Consider the following 10,750-nt stretch of genomic DNA (forward strand, 5'->3'; position numbering starts at 1 on the left):
TAGACACGTGCATTTCTTTTTTCTTTTTCTTTTTCTTTTTTTTTTGGTTTTTTGAGACAGGGTTTCTCTGTGTAGCTTTGCGTCTTTCCTGGAACTCGCTCTGTAGACCAGGCTGGCCTGGAACTCACAGCAATCCGCCTGGCTCTGCCTCCCAAGTGCTGGGATTAAAGGCATGCACCATCACCGCCGGGTGACAAGTGCATTTCTTAAAACAACGACAATTACTCACATCAAACAAAGCATACAGCTTTGCTCTGAGAATTGAATGAGTTAATCCATATAATGAGAGGATATTAAATATGCTATTTTTATGGCATAGAAATGTAGAACTTTATTGCAAAAAATTATAAGAATAATACCTGAGCACAGTATGCTGATTGTTCTGTTTTTTTATTTCTATATATGATATAAACTCAACTAACCTAAATATGCCTATTAGTCAGGTAGTATATATCCCCCATTTTGCAGATAAAGAAACTGAGGCTCTGAAAGGCTAGGCAAGGTAGTCAAAGCTCATCCATGCACAGCTCCAGGGTCTTGGGCCTGACTAGAGTGTCCAGGGAATGAAGAAAAAATAAACACAGACAGACAGAAAAACAGGGGTTGGGCAGTCTGGGCTCTCTGCTGGAGAAACTGCAGGACTCTGGAAGTTCAGTGTGTTTATTATATAGAGTTGAATTACAGGCGGCATTTTTGCATACAGCTGAACAGTGAAGCAGTATTATTATATACAGATCAACAATGAGACATGATTTATGCCATACAGCTGAATGAAGGAGACAGGTTTAGCTAGTCTTGGTAGGAGCAGACTTTGTAGGTAGGGGGGGACTGTCTTCAGGACATGGGGGGTGGTGCAGAAAGCTATGGTAGACATTTTCTACACACACTATCAACATCCACACATGGACCAGAGGAAGGCTTTACCATTTCCCTCTGAGCCTCAGCCCTGGGGAAAGGCTTTTCCATTTCTCTGAGGGTCTGAGGCTCTCGGGTCTTGACATGGCAATGCCCAGGTCAACAGTACATGGTAATGCCCAGGTCAACAGTACACATTCATCCAGGATTTCATTCACTGAAGGCTTCCCTCACTCCCTACACTTATGAGCTGAACATCTAAAATGCCACAATTCTTGCTTTCCTGTGATAGTTGTCAAAGCTTACCCAGAAATGAGATTCCAGGCCATCTTCAGTTTTTTGTTTGTTTTATGAAGCAGCATCTTTCCTAGGCTGACCTCAAACTCACCAGTTTTCTGCCTTAGCATCAAGTTCTGGGGTGGCAAGCGTGGCCTGTTTAGAGCAAGGCAAAGCCTTCCGCAGGGAGCTTGCATCTCTTGCGTTACTGGTTACCATATCTCCTAAGAGCACTGTAGTTCTGTTCTTCACTTTCGTTTTCCATGTATTACCTCTGTGTGTCTATTTCCTACACTGTGTAGATCCTCTTTTGGGGCATGTGCAGAATCTTATTCTAATTCTCCTTGTTTTCTTTCCATGGAAATGTTACTCCAGGGCTTCATACAGTAGGCTTCTGATCAATGCCTGTTGACTTGAGGTGTGTGTTAGGCAGAGTGAGCTGAGCATGAAGACTGGGTTGAAACTCCTGTTTCCACTGACTCAGGGCTTGAGGTAAGTCGCGTAATCCTCGTCCTTCAGCATCCTCACCGGGAAATGGGATGGCAATATGTACCACCATGGGATTGTTCTGGGGGAATAAATGAAATGGAAAGATCCAGGCACAACCTTTGCACAGTACCTGGCACACATCGGATATTCAGTCAACAGTGGGTTTTCTAGGACTTGTTTGTATACTTGATAAGGCAGATGGCCACAATGAGGAAAATAAGAGGTATCCTGGGAAACTTGGAGAATCAGGGACACTAAAGAAAAGAGGAGCTAAGCTAGTATCCTGGGGATGGTGGAACAGAGGTACCCAAAAATGAAGGAAGTGTTTTAAAGAAAGTTCAGAAACATGGGGCAGAGTCAATAAAATGAGTGTAAAGCTGCTTGGACACTGGAGAAGAGGACTGAGCAAGGAGAGAAGGCTGGAGCAGCACCCCACATGCTCAAGATGAAAAAGGCCTGTAGAAGAGACTCATCAATAAAACCAAGAAAATGACTGGGTGTGGGGAGGAGGAGGTCAGAGGGAAATTGCGATGTACAGTGGCTGCGGAAGGAGCAGTATCTGCCTGGATCTGAAAGGTGGATCTGAAAGCCCAAACATACGAATAATCCAGGCATCAGGCTCAAGGAAGAGGCAGCTGTTCTTTTACGGCTTGATGAGCACTTGACTAAGCCTCTTAGGCAGTTGAAGAAAGCACTTCTAATGCAGTTTAGACTGGAATGTCTCTTGATGGGGCTCGGGAATTACTGAAAACTCTAACCGGGAGTGTGTGGGGGGATCAAGAGCAGTAAGAGCTGAAGGATGTGGAGCCCCGGGACCCAGACAGGGGACAACAAGTCCTGCTTATCCTGGGGAAGGGCAGCAGAAAGTTACCACAGGGTGGAGGAAACTTCTTTCTGTAGTGCCCTGGGCCTCTTTAGCGAATCAAGAAGGGTCTTTTGTGAGCATCAACTAGAATTTCTGCACCTTAAATCAAAATCTTACTGGCACAGATATTTCTATCTGAGAGCTGTTGAGATGGGGAGGCTGAGATAATGTAAAAGTAGCTGGCTGGGCTCTTCTGAAATTTTGACTCTTTTCTCTGTAGGTACCAAGGCAGAGGCTTGTGCAGTCATTAACCAGCCCACAGGCACAGAGTCTTTTCTGACTTTAGGATCTAAGTGAGATTATACAGAGCAATCTGAAGACTAACTTCAAAGATGATATATATGAACATGGAAGTATCTAGAAAAATAAAAGTTTGTGTTTTTTTCTTTCTTCACCCAGAGGACTGAAGCACACAGACGACCAGGGGATCCCAGTGGCCGTGTTTAGCCATCTCCAATCAAGACTGCCATGTAGTTCAATATTTTGCAGGTAGGTGAAAATGTGGGGCCAACTGCTGGGCGTTTTTGTGGGCAAAACTGGAAGTAGAACACACTACCTCATTCCACTGCTCAGAACTCTGTCCAGACAACACAGTCAAACTGGCAAAGAAGCTGGGAAACTAAGTATATTTGTGTGTCTGGGAAGAAGATGGAAATGGCCAGTGACTAGTTAGCAATCTCTACCACAGGTCTAGAACACGCAGAACATTTGGTGACAGGTGATTGCAGAGAAGCAACAGGGAACTAAACAGATTGCCAAGTCAGAGAAGGCTTCGAATACCATCCTCCCTGGCATCCTTAGTGGCACCCACTTACTTGCCTCCAGACAAGGGTATCCTGAAGACATGGAAGGAACAAACAGGTGGGATTCACAGTAGAAAACTCCCTGAGCTGGGAGGCTCTTGCCCTGGGTGCTCTAGAGGCCTAGAGTATGTGCTGAACAAAGGATGAGGGTCTGGTCACTCAGGGAAAGCTTTGGACTCAGGTGGGAAAGCCTTAGAGAAGCTTAGAGGCAACTCAGGTCACCAGGTAGGAAAGAAGGCAATCAAGAACTCATAATCCACACTACAGTGCCCATGGGTGGTTCCCTGTCACTCACCTATGTAGGAGGGGCTGTAGGGCTAGGGCTTAGGAGGAGAGGTCCAAAGAAAGGAGGAGAGCTTTATGGGAGAAAAGAGAAATAGCCAGGAGCAAAGTCTATTCTACACATGATATAAGGGACAGGTTGATTTTAATGTGTTTGTTCATTTTGGATGCTACAGTCCTATTCAACTGCAATTTCTGCTGCAATAGGAATGCTCTCTAGCTATACTGCCCAATATGTAAACCATTAGCCACATGTGGCTATGGAGCACCTCAGGTGTGGCTAGAGTGACTTGGGAGCTGAATTATGTCATATTCCTTTTTAATTAAGGTAACCCTAGATTGCTGCCTGTGGTTAAAGATTGTTGGACTGGACAGAGTAAGTGCACAGCCCCATGGAAGGAGGTAGCATGTGAGCTACCACTCATTATTTGCCTGTTGTTCTTGGCCTTGTAGAAAAGCCCTGATAGATGGCAGTCTGGATCTACCCTCAGGTTTGGGCATGCTTTGGCCTTGGTCTTTGGGATTCACATGTCTTCCTGAGGAATTTTGAGGCAGATTAACATGGAGAAGAAAGACTGGGGTGGAGAAGTGAGCAGCCAGAAGAGCTTATCAAGCTGACTCAATTTCTGTGGAAATGTTAGATTTGAGGAGATTTAAGGAAGCGATAGTTTCACATGGTATGCATGCACCTTTTGTGAGGCAGATGTTAAATTCATGGTCATCTGGTAAAGGAATTATCCCACAAGATTGGAAAGACTTGGTTATAGCAGTTTTGGAATCTAGTTCTCAATCACAGTGGAGGACCTGGTGGAAAGATGAGGCTAAGACCATTAAACAACAAAGAAGGGCTAGAGGTATAGACATTTCCCAAGACCAACTTCTTGGAGAAGGCGATTATGCTGATGTACAAAGATAGTCTATATATGATGACTACACCTTAGCTCTATGCCATGTAGCAGCTTTGAATGCTTGGGACAGAATTGAAGAAGTCAGAAAGAGAATTGAGTCATTTACTAAAGTTATACAGGGCCCAAAAGAAACCTTTATTGATTTTTTTTATATAAAAAAAATGACTTCAGCTGTAAATAGAATGATACCAAATCCAGAAGCTAGACAAATAATAATTGAATCTTTGGCTTTTGAAAATGCTAATTCACAATGCAAAGGGGTAATTGGGTCTTTAAAGGCAAGATCAGTACCCATAGAGGAATGGATCCAAGATATAGTCAATGTTGAATCTCATAACCATGATGATGCTTAGATAGGAGAGATGATTTCTGGAGGCTTGGAGAAAAATCAAAATGTCAAATGTTTTAATTGCAATAAACAAGGTCACCTAAAAAGGGATTGTAGGCAGGATGTTCCTAGAAACAATGTTTTTTCTAGGAATAATCCAAAGAGAAGGCCCTTGCCTTTTTGAGTATGCAGAAGGTAAGGCAAGGCTAACATTGGACTAATGAATGTAGATCAACAAGGGACAGACAAGGTAACCATTTGCCTTCTAGAAATGTCTTGGGGGGCCTCTCACAGGCCCCCATGTCACATTTGGTTCCATTGTTCCCTGTCACTGTGGGGGAAATGCCTCCCTATAGCAATTAAAGGACCTAGTACCTATTGTAAAAGACCATACTGCTCTGGATGATAGAACAGCTTTAGAAGATAAAACAAAAATTTCAGGAGAAACCATAAAACAAATATTCTAAAGATTAGCTTTGAACAAGAGAGACCTCTTGATTAGAAGAGGCTATAGTTCATCAAACAGCATGACTATTCAATCTAAACTAACTTATAAGACTAACAAATGTTCTTCATTTGATCATATATAATTTGCCAAAAGGGAAACTCCCCAAAGTTAGGGTTGGGGCAGAGTTTTGTTTTTGTCTTTCCAGGAGAACAAGGCATCCAACTAAGGAATCTGAATACCACTGGACAAATGAGACATCTGAAAAAAGGACAAATCATCCAGAGAAAATGTCCAAAGAAAAAGAATAAATTGGCCTCTTGGTATATCACATTTCCAACAGGATAAAATTTCATAAATCTTCCCAAATGTTTGTTTTCGCTATTCTTTGCAGATACCTAACACAAATGGTCTTTTTGTAGTCCCAATTCAATTGAAAATTAAAGCTGGCTTTGGAGTTGGAGCATGGCTCCCTCCTTCTCTAAACTCAAGCATGATTGTTAAAGGGAAAGACCAAAATCTCTGTCTCATGACAAAAGAGCCACCCAATATGTGATAGAAGAAAACCATAATTAAGGGACTATTCTACTGCCACTAATCTCATAAGTCTTTGGCTTTATTTTGACTCTTTAAAATTTTTCTTAAGATATAAATATTATCTCAAAATTTATAAGATAAATATATATATATTTATATATTTTAAACATTTTGTCATGATATTAATTAGTTAGAATACTAACTAATTAGTTAGAATACTAACTAATTCTAGAAAAAAAAGGCTTCATCTAGCTTCCTGTACATGATTTTGGTCTTGAGTCTCTATCAGGTAACTAGGAATTAAGCTAGTTTTTGTACTCTGGATGTACATGACAAATTGTGGTCCTTTGAGATCTTCTACATATGAAATTTAAAATGTTGAGAAGTTTTCTGCAGTGAACCATGACCATGCCTAACAGTGGCCTTTGAAATCTCCAAAAGGAGGACAGGGACCCACAATGACAATTCCACCTGGACTATGGTAATGACACTAAGCTGACAAACATCACCCAAAGATTGGCTTTAGACTACAAATTGCTTAGGACAATTTCAAGGTGGCTAGCTGAGATGTCCAGTCTCACAAACTACTCTAGCCAGGACTTGAGATAAGCCCTGCACATTCCCATTACACAGAGACTGGATGACAAATGATACAGCTAGCTCTCCCAGGACTTGAAAATTATCCCAATTTCTTTTTCAGGGTCCCCTAGATGCCATCACCCCCAGACAGCAGGAAGTAATTTAAAAAAAAAAAGATTTATTTATTTATTATGTACAGTGTTTCTGTCTGCATGCATGCCTGCATGCCAGAAGAGGGCACCAGATCTCATTATAGATGGGTGTAACACACCATGTGGTTGCTGGGAATTGAACTCAGAGACCTCTGGAAGAGCAGTCAGTGCTCTTAACCTCTGAACCATCTCTCCAGCTCAGCAGGAAGTAATTTTAAGAACATGGATGCCCACATTCCCAAGAGGTAGGGTGGGCAGTTTTTGGTCATTCAGTGAGTTATGGATATTTGTCATTGTTTAGGGGGGTTGGTGACAAGTTGTTATTGCTAGTGGTCAGGGAAAAAGACTGAACAAAGGAGATTAGATTCAGTGATATTGTTGTGAAAAGAAAAAGGGGGGGATATAGAGATGGTAAGATAAAAGAGTAGATTATTGAATCTACTTTTAAACCAAAAAAGCAACTACTGGTCTTAAATATTTTATGTTGGTTTGTATTTTTGTATATTGATGGAAATGTGAGGTTATTTTTGTTTTACTGTATATATGTTTTTAACTCTTGTTTAAGGTATTTTTGTATATTGATACAAATTTAAGGTTATTTTTGTTAGAACATACTATATTTATATTTCTATTCTTGTTTAAGGTATTGTACCTAGGCAGCTCATTTAACAATGTAATATAAATTTCTAGTCCTTGAAAATTATTATTACAAATTATGTAGGATAATATAGAGATGCAGGTTAATAGTTGTCTATTAAAATCAAACTTGTAATCATGTTTGTTATGTTTTCAAGGTCCAACAGATATATTTTAGAAAGAGAGGTGGTCTTCAAACACTTCAGAGATCTACAGATTATGGCATTTAAGATGTGTTAATACCATAAGGTTCTTTTTTTTTTTTTTTTTAAATGACAATGAGACATGTCTGCTCCTGGCAGCACCAATCTACTTCAGAGAAGATGATGGGCATTGAAGAAACTCCATATGGAGTTGACTTTCTTTGTGGCAAAAGTTAGCCACTGGGCAAGAAAGTACCCTTGCCTCAACTGTTGACAGTATGCTGTCCAAGTTGGACAAGCAGGACACAAAAGAAAGTGACTGCCAAACTTTTCCTAGACATGGTGGGACAGTCCTTCAAAATTCCTGCCTCAAAGAAAAGTCTGTCAGATATTCTAGGCCTATAGGCCAGAGATGGATGCCCCAACATAAGAGAGGAACCTTGGGTGACTGTCCAGGCAGCCAGCCATTTCTGTCATTTCTTAGTTTTAGAAGTTGTTTGCTCTGCACTTCCTGTTTATGCAGGAATATGATATCCTTCTCAGGTCTCTGATGGAGTTGAAGACTAGATAGTTATATTTATAGTTTTTCTTGTTACCAAATTCAGATAGGAAACTCACAAGAGAGGTGTAAAGTGTATAATGTTGAAAGACATAAAAAGATAGTATTGGGTTGGTAATTCAAGTTAGGATAGAAAGTTAATTAGGTCCATCACTTTGGACTCCCCATAGGATTGATAATGGAATATTTTCTCTGAATTTGTCAAATTCAAATGGGCTAGAATTGTTACCATAATTCTTTTTTTTCTTTTTTTTTTTTTTTTTTTGGTTTTTCGAGACAGGGTTTCTCTGCATAGCTTTGTGCCTTTCCTGGAGCTCACTTGGTAGCCTAGGCTGGCCTCGAACTCTCAGAGATCTGCCTGGCTCTGCCTCCTGAGTGCTGGGATTAAAGGCATGCGCCACCACTGCCCGGCTGTTACCTTGCATATATATATATATATATATGCAAATATATATATATTTGTATGTAGTTGTTGTACTTATTGCATATAGTTTTACTATGTTAGTTAAAACCTTTGCTTTTTATTTAGACAAAAAGGGGAAAATGTGTGATATTTTGATTGTGTTCTGACAAATAAAGCTTGCTTGGAGTCAGAGGGTGGAAGCAGCCCCTAACTGACCATAGATGTTTGGAGGACTGTAGAGAGAGGAGACAGGAAGTGGTAAGCAGGGCTGAGAGAAGATCTCATCCCTTTGGACAGAGGGATGGAAGAGGTAGGAAGCAACTGACAGCTGCTCCCATTTCTCTGATCTTTCAGGTTCTTACCCCAATATTTGACTCTCAATTTTTTATTGACAAAGATTAATTAGATTAACACTTCATTCAGGGAATAAATTCTTAAGCCCTAAAGGGGGCTTGGACCCCACATTCTCTGATTTTGGCTTAAAAGCCATGGACTTTGGTCATAGTTTCTTTGCTGGAAGGTAGGTCTGAACCACTGAGGCATAGCTGATGTGCTAGTGTTCTGAAGGATGCTCAGGGAAGATGTCACAGCTTGGGGATGGGAAAGGTAATTGTACCTGCCACTCTCCTGCTCCATGCCTAGACTATCTAATGCCACTTGCCTGGCCCATGCCTAGACAGTTTAAATGCCAAGTGTCAAATGCCAAATGCCTACCCCTATACTCCTTCCCCCAGCATCACTGTGGATCTAGAACATCTGTTTACCTGTTTAGATGAGCAGGACCAGGTGATCAAGCAGGCAATCACTTTCTCTTTCTCTTTAGGAGAACATAAGCAATAGACATTAGTCTCCATCTTTGTTTTCCTTGAGATTGCCTTGCCAGAGCCCCAGAGCCAATACCCAAATCTCTGGAGTTTGCTCTTTCCTCCAGACTCCCCCTTACCCATTGCCAGCAGAGTCATACTAATTCCTTTCTTTCTTTCCCAGTTTACTCTCTGTTATCTTCCACTATGGGGAAAGCTGGCTTCATTCTCTCTCTGGGAGACAGAGCTGGCTGGTGAAAGGGCATTAACAGGAGTGAGAGCGTGCAGTGTTGCGTGGAGCCTCCAGCGTGCAGGGCCGGGCTTTCCTTAAACTCAGACTTGGCTTCTTGTTCAAAGGCTGTCCTGCTCTCTCTATATCTATACTGAAGCTTTCCTCACACCCCACATCAGGCTTTTCTCTCAGCAGGACTCCCAGGCTTCTTAGCGCAAGCCCAAGAGAGCCTTTCCTGAGGCACACAGCTAATGGTCTCCCATCTGTTTGATATCTTCCAGTGGGTCCTCAGTGGCTCCCAAGAGGCCAAATGCCTTAGCACAACTGGGAAGGCACACCTCTGTCCTTCTTCTGTAAGTAGGCCAGGGTGACCACTTTTCCTTTTTCCTTTGGGAGACCTGATAGTCATTTGGAAGCCTAACCCTCTTGACACAGCCAAGTTTATTTACAGCACCTATGAAGACATTCCAAGTACACCCATGTCTGTTCTGCCTGAGAAGGAAGTCCCTTACTCTGCATCACCTCTCCCATCTGCTCAGGTACTCCTCAGTACGACACTCCTTCTCTTCCTAGTGCCGGGCAGAAGAGTTTGGACAGTTTCCTCTCAGTCCTTTTGTGTAAGGTTTCATGATGTTCGCTTCCTTCCCTGTGCACCCAGCATCCTATTGAGCTCATTTAGACTAGCTGCTTAGATGGACGGAAGACTTGGGAGGCTTGCTCCCATCTTAGAAAGATGAGAAAACAAACTCAGGACCCACAGTGGGTAGGCTATCAAGTACTCTTAATGAACTGTCTGCTGCAGAAGGCATTGTTTCCCTACAGGTACCCTCAGTGGGAAAGCAAAGACCCAGGTACCGCCAGTGTGGTCTCTTTCAAGGAGCTGGTGCCGCATGCCTAGTGATTGGATGACACGTTTTCAGCACCCAGCTCACCAGATGAAGCCGAACTCACACTTTGGTTTCTTTGCTATTGTTTTAGTCTTTGTTGGTTTCTAGCTTGCAGAGAGTCTCAGACAATCCGTGGAAAGTGCTTTTTCATGCTCACTGTGCCCTTTCTGAATCTGGAGTCAGAGACTTCAAAACTGGGGCCAGTGTGCTCTCTTCCATCTTTGGACTGCTCTCTTGAGACCCACCTCCCACGGCCTCCCCCATCCCCATGAGCAGCCCAACAGCCAAAGCATTTTATTCATGGATGCTCCTTCTGTGCAGGGCTTTGACAGTGGCTGCTTCTCCACCGCTTGCTCAGCCGGGGCCCTGCCAAGCCTCCTCCTCCACACCTGATGGTGTACCTGGCTGGGTTCTCAGCCACACTCAGGATTGCTTTATGTGGTTCCAAGCCCGGCTGTGTTCCCTCTTCTTTGAAAGAACACTCATGGTGCCAGGGCCATCACCAACTCACTAACCAACTCTTTTTCTCTTCCCTTGACCCCTCCCTGGGGCACCTCCGAGAGCCCTT

General features: G+C 42.5%; 1 long non-coding RNA gene across 1 annotated transcript; it reads left to right on the plus strand.

The window, feature by feature from the left end:
- Nucleotides 1–1,511: 1,511 nt before the first annotated feature.
- Nucleotides 1,512–5,714, plus strand: LOC143273769 (uncharacterized). The gene is made up of 3 exons (XR_013051943.1): nt 1,512–1,623; nt 2,885–2,974; nt 5,460–5,714. It is a non-coding gene; the product is annotated as an uncharacterized LOC143273769 (long non-coding RNA).
- Nucleotides 5,715–10,750: the final 5,036 nt, after the last annotated feature.

Source organism: Peromyscus maniculatus, chromosome 6 (genome assembly GCF_049852395.1).
Source record: "Peromyscus maniculatus bairdii isolate BWxNUB_F1_BW_parent chromosome 6, HU_Pman_BW_mat_3.1, whole genome shotgun sequence".
Taxonomy (NCBI): domain Eukaryota; kingdom Metazoa; phylum Chordata; class Mammalia; order Rodentia; family Cricetidae; genus Peromyscus; species Peromyscus maniculatus.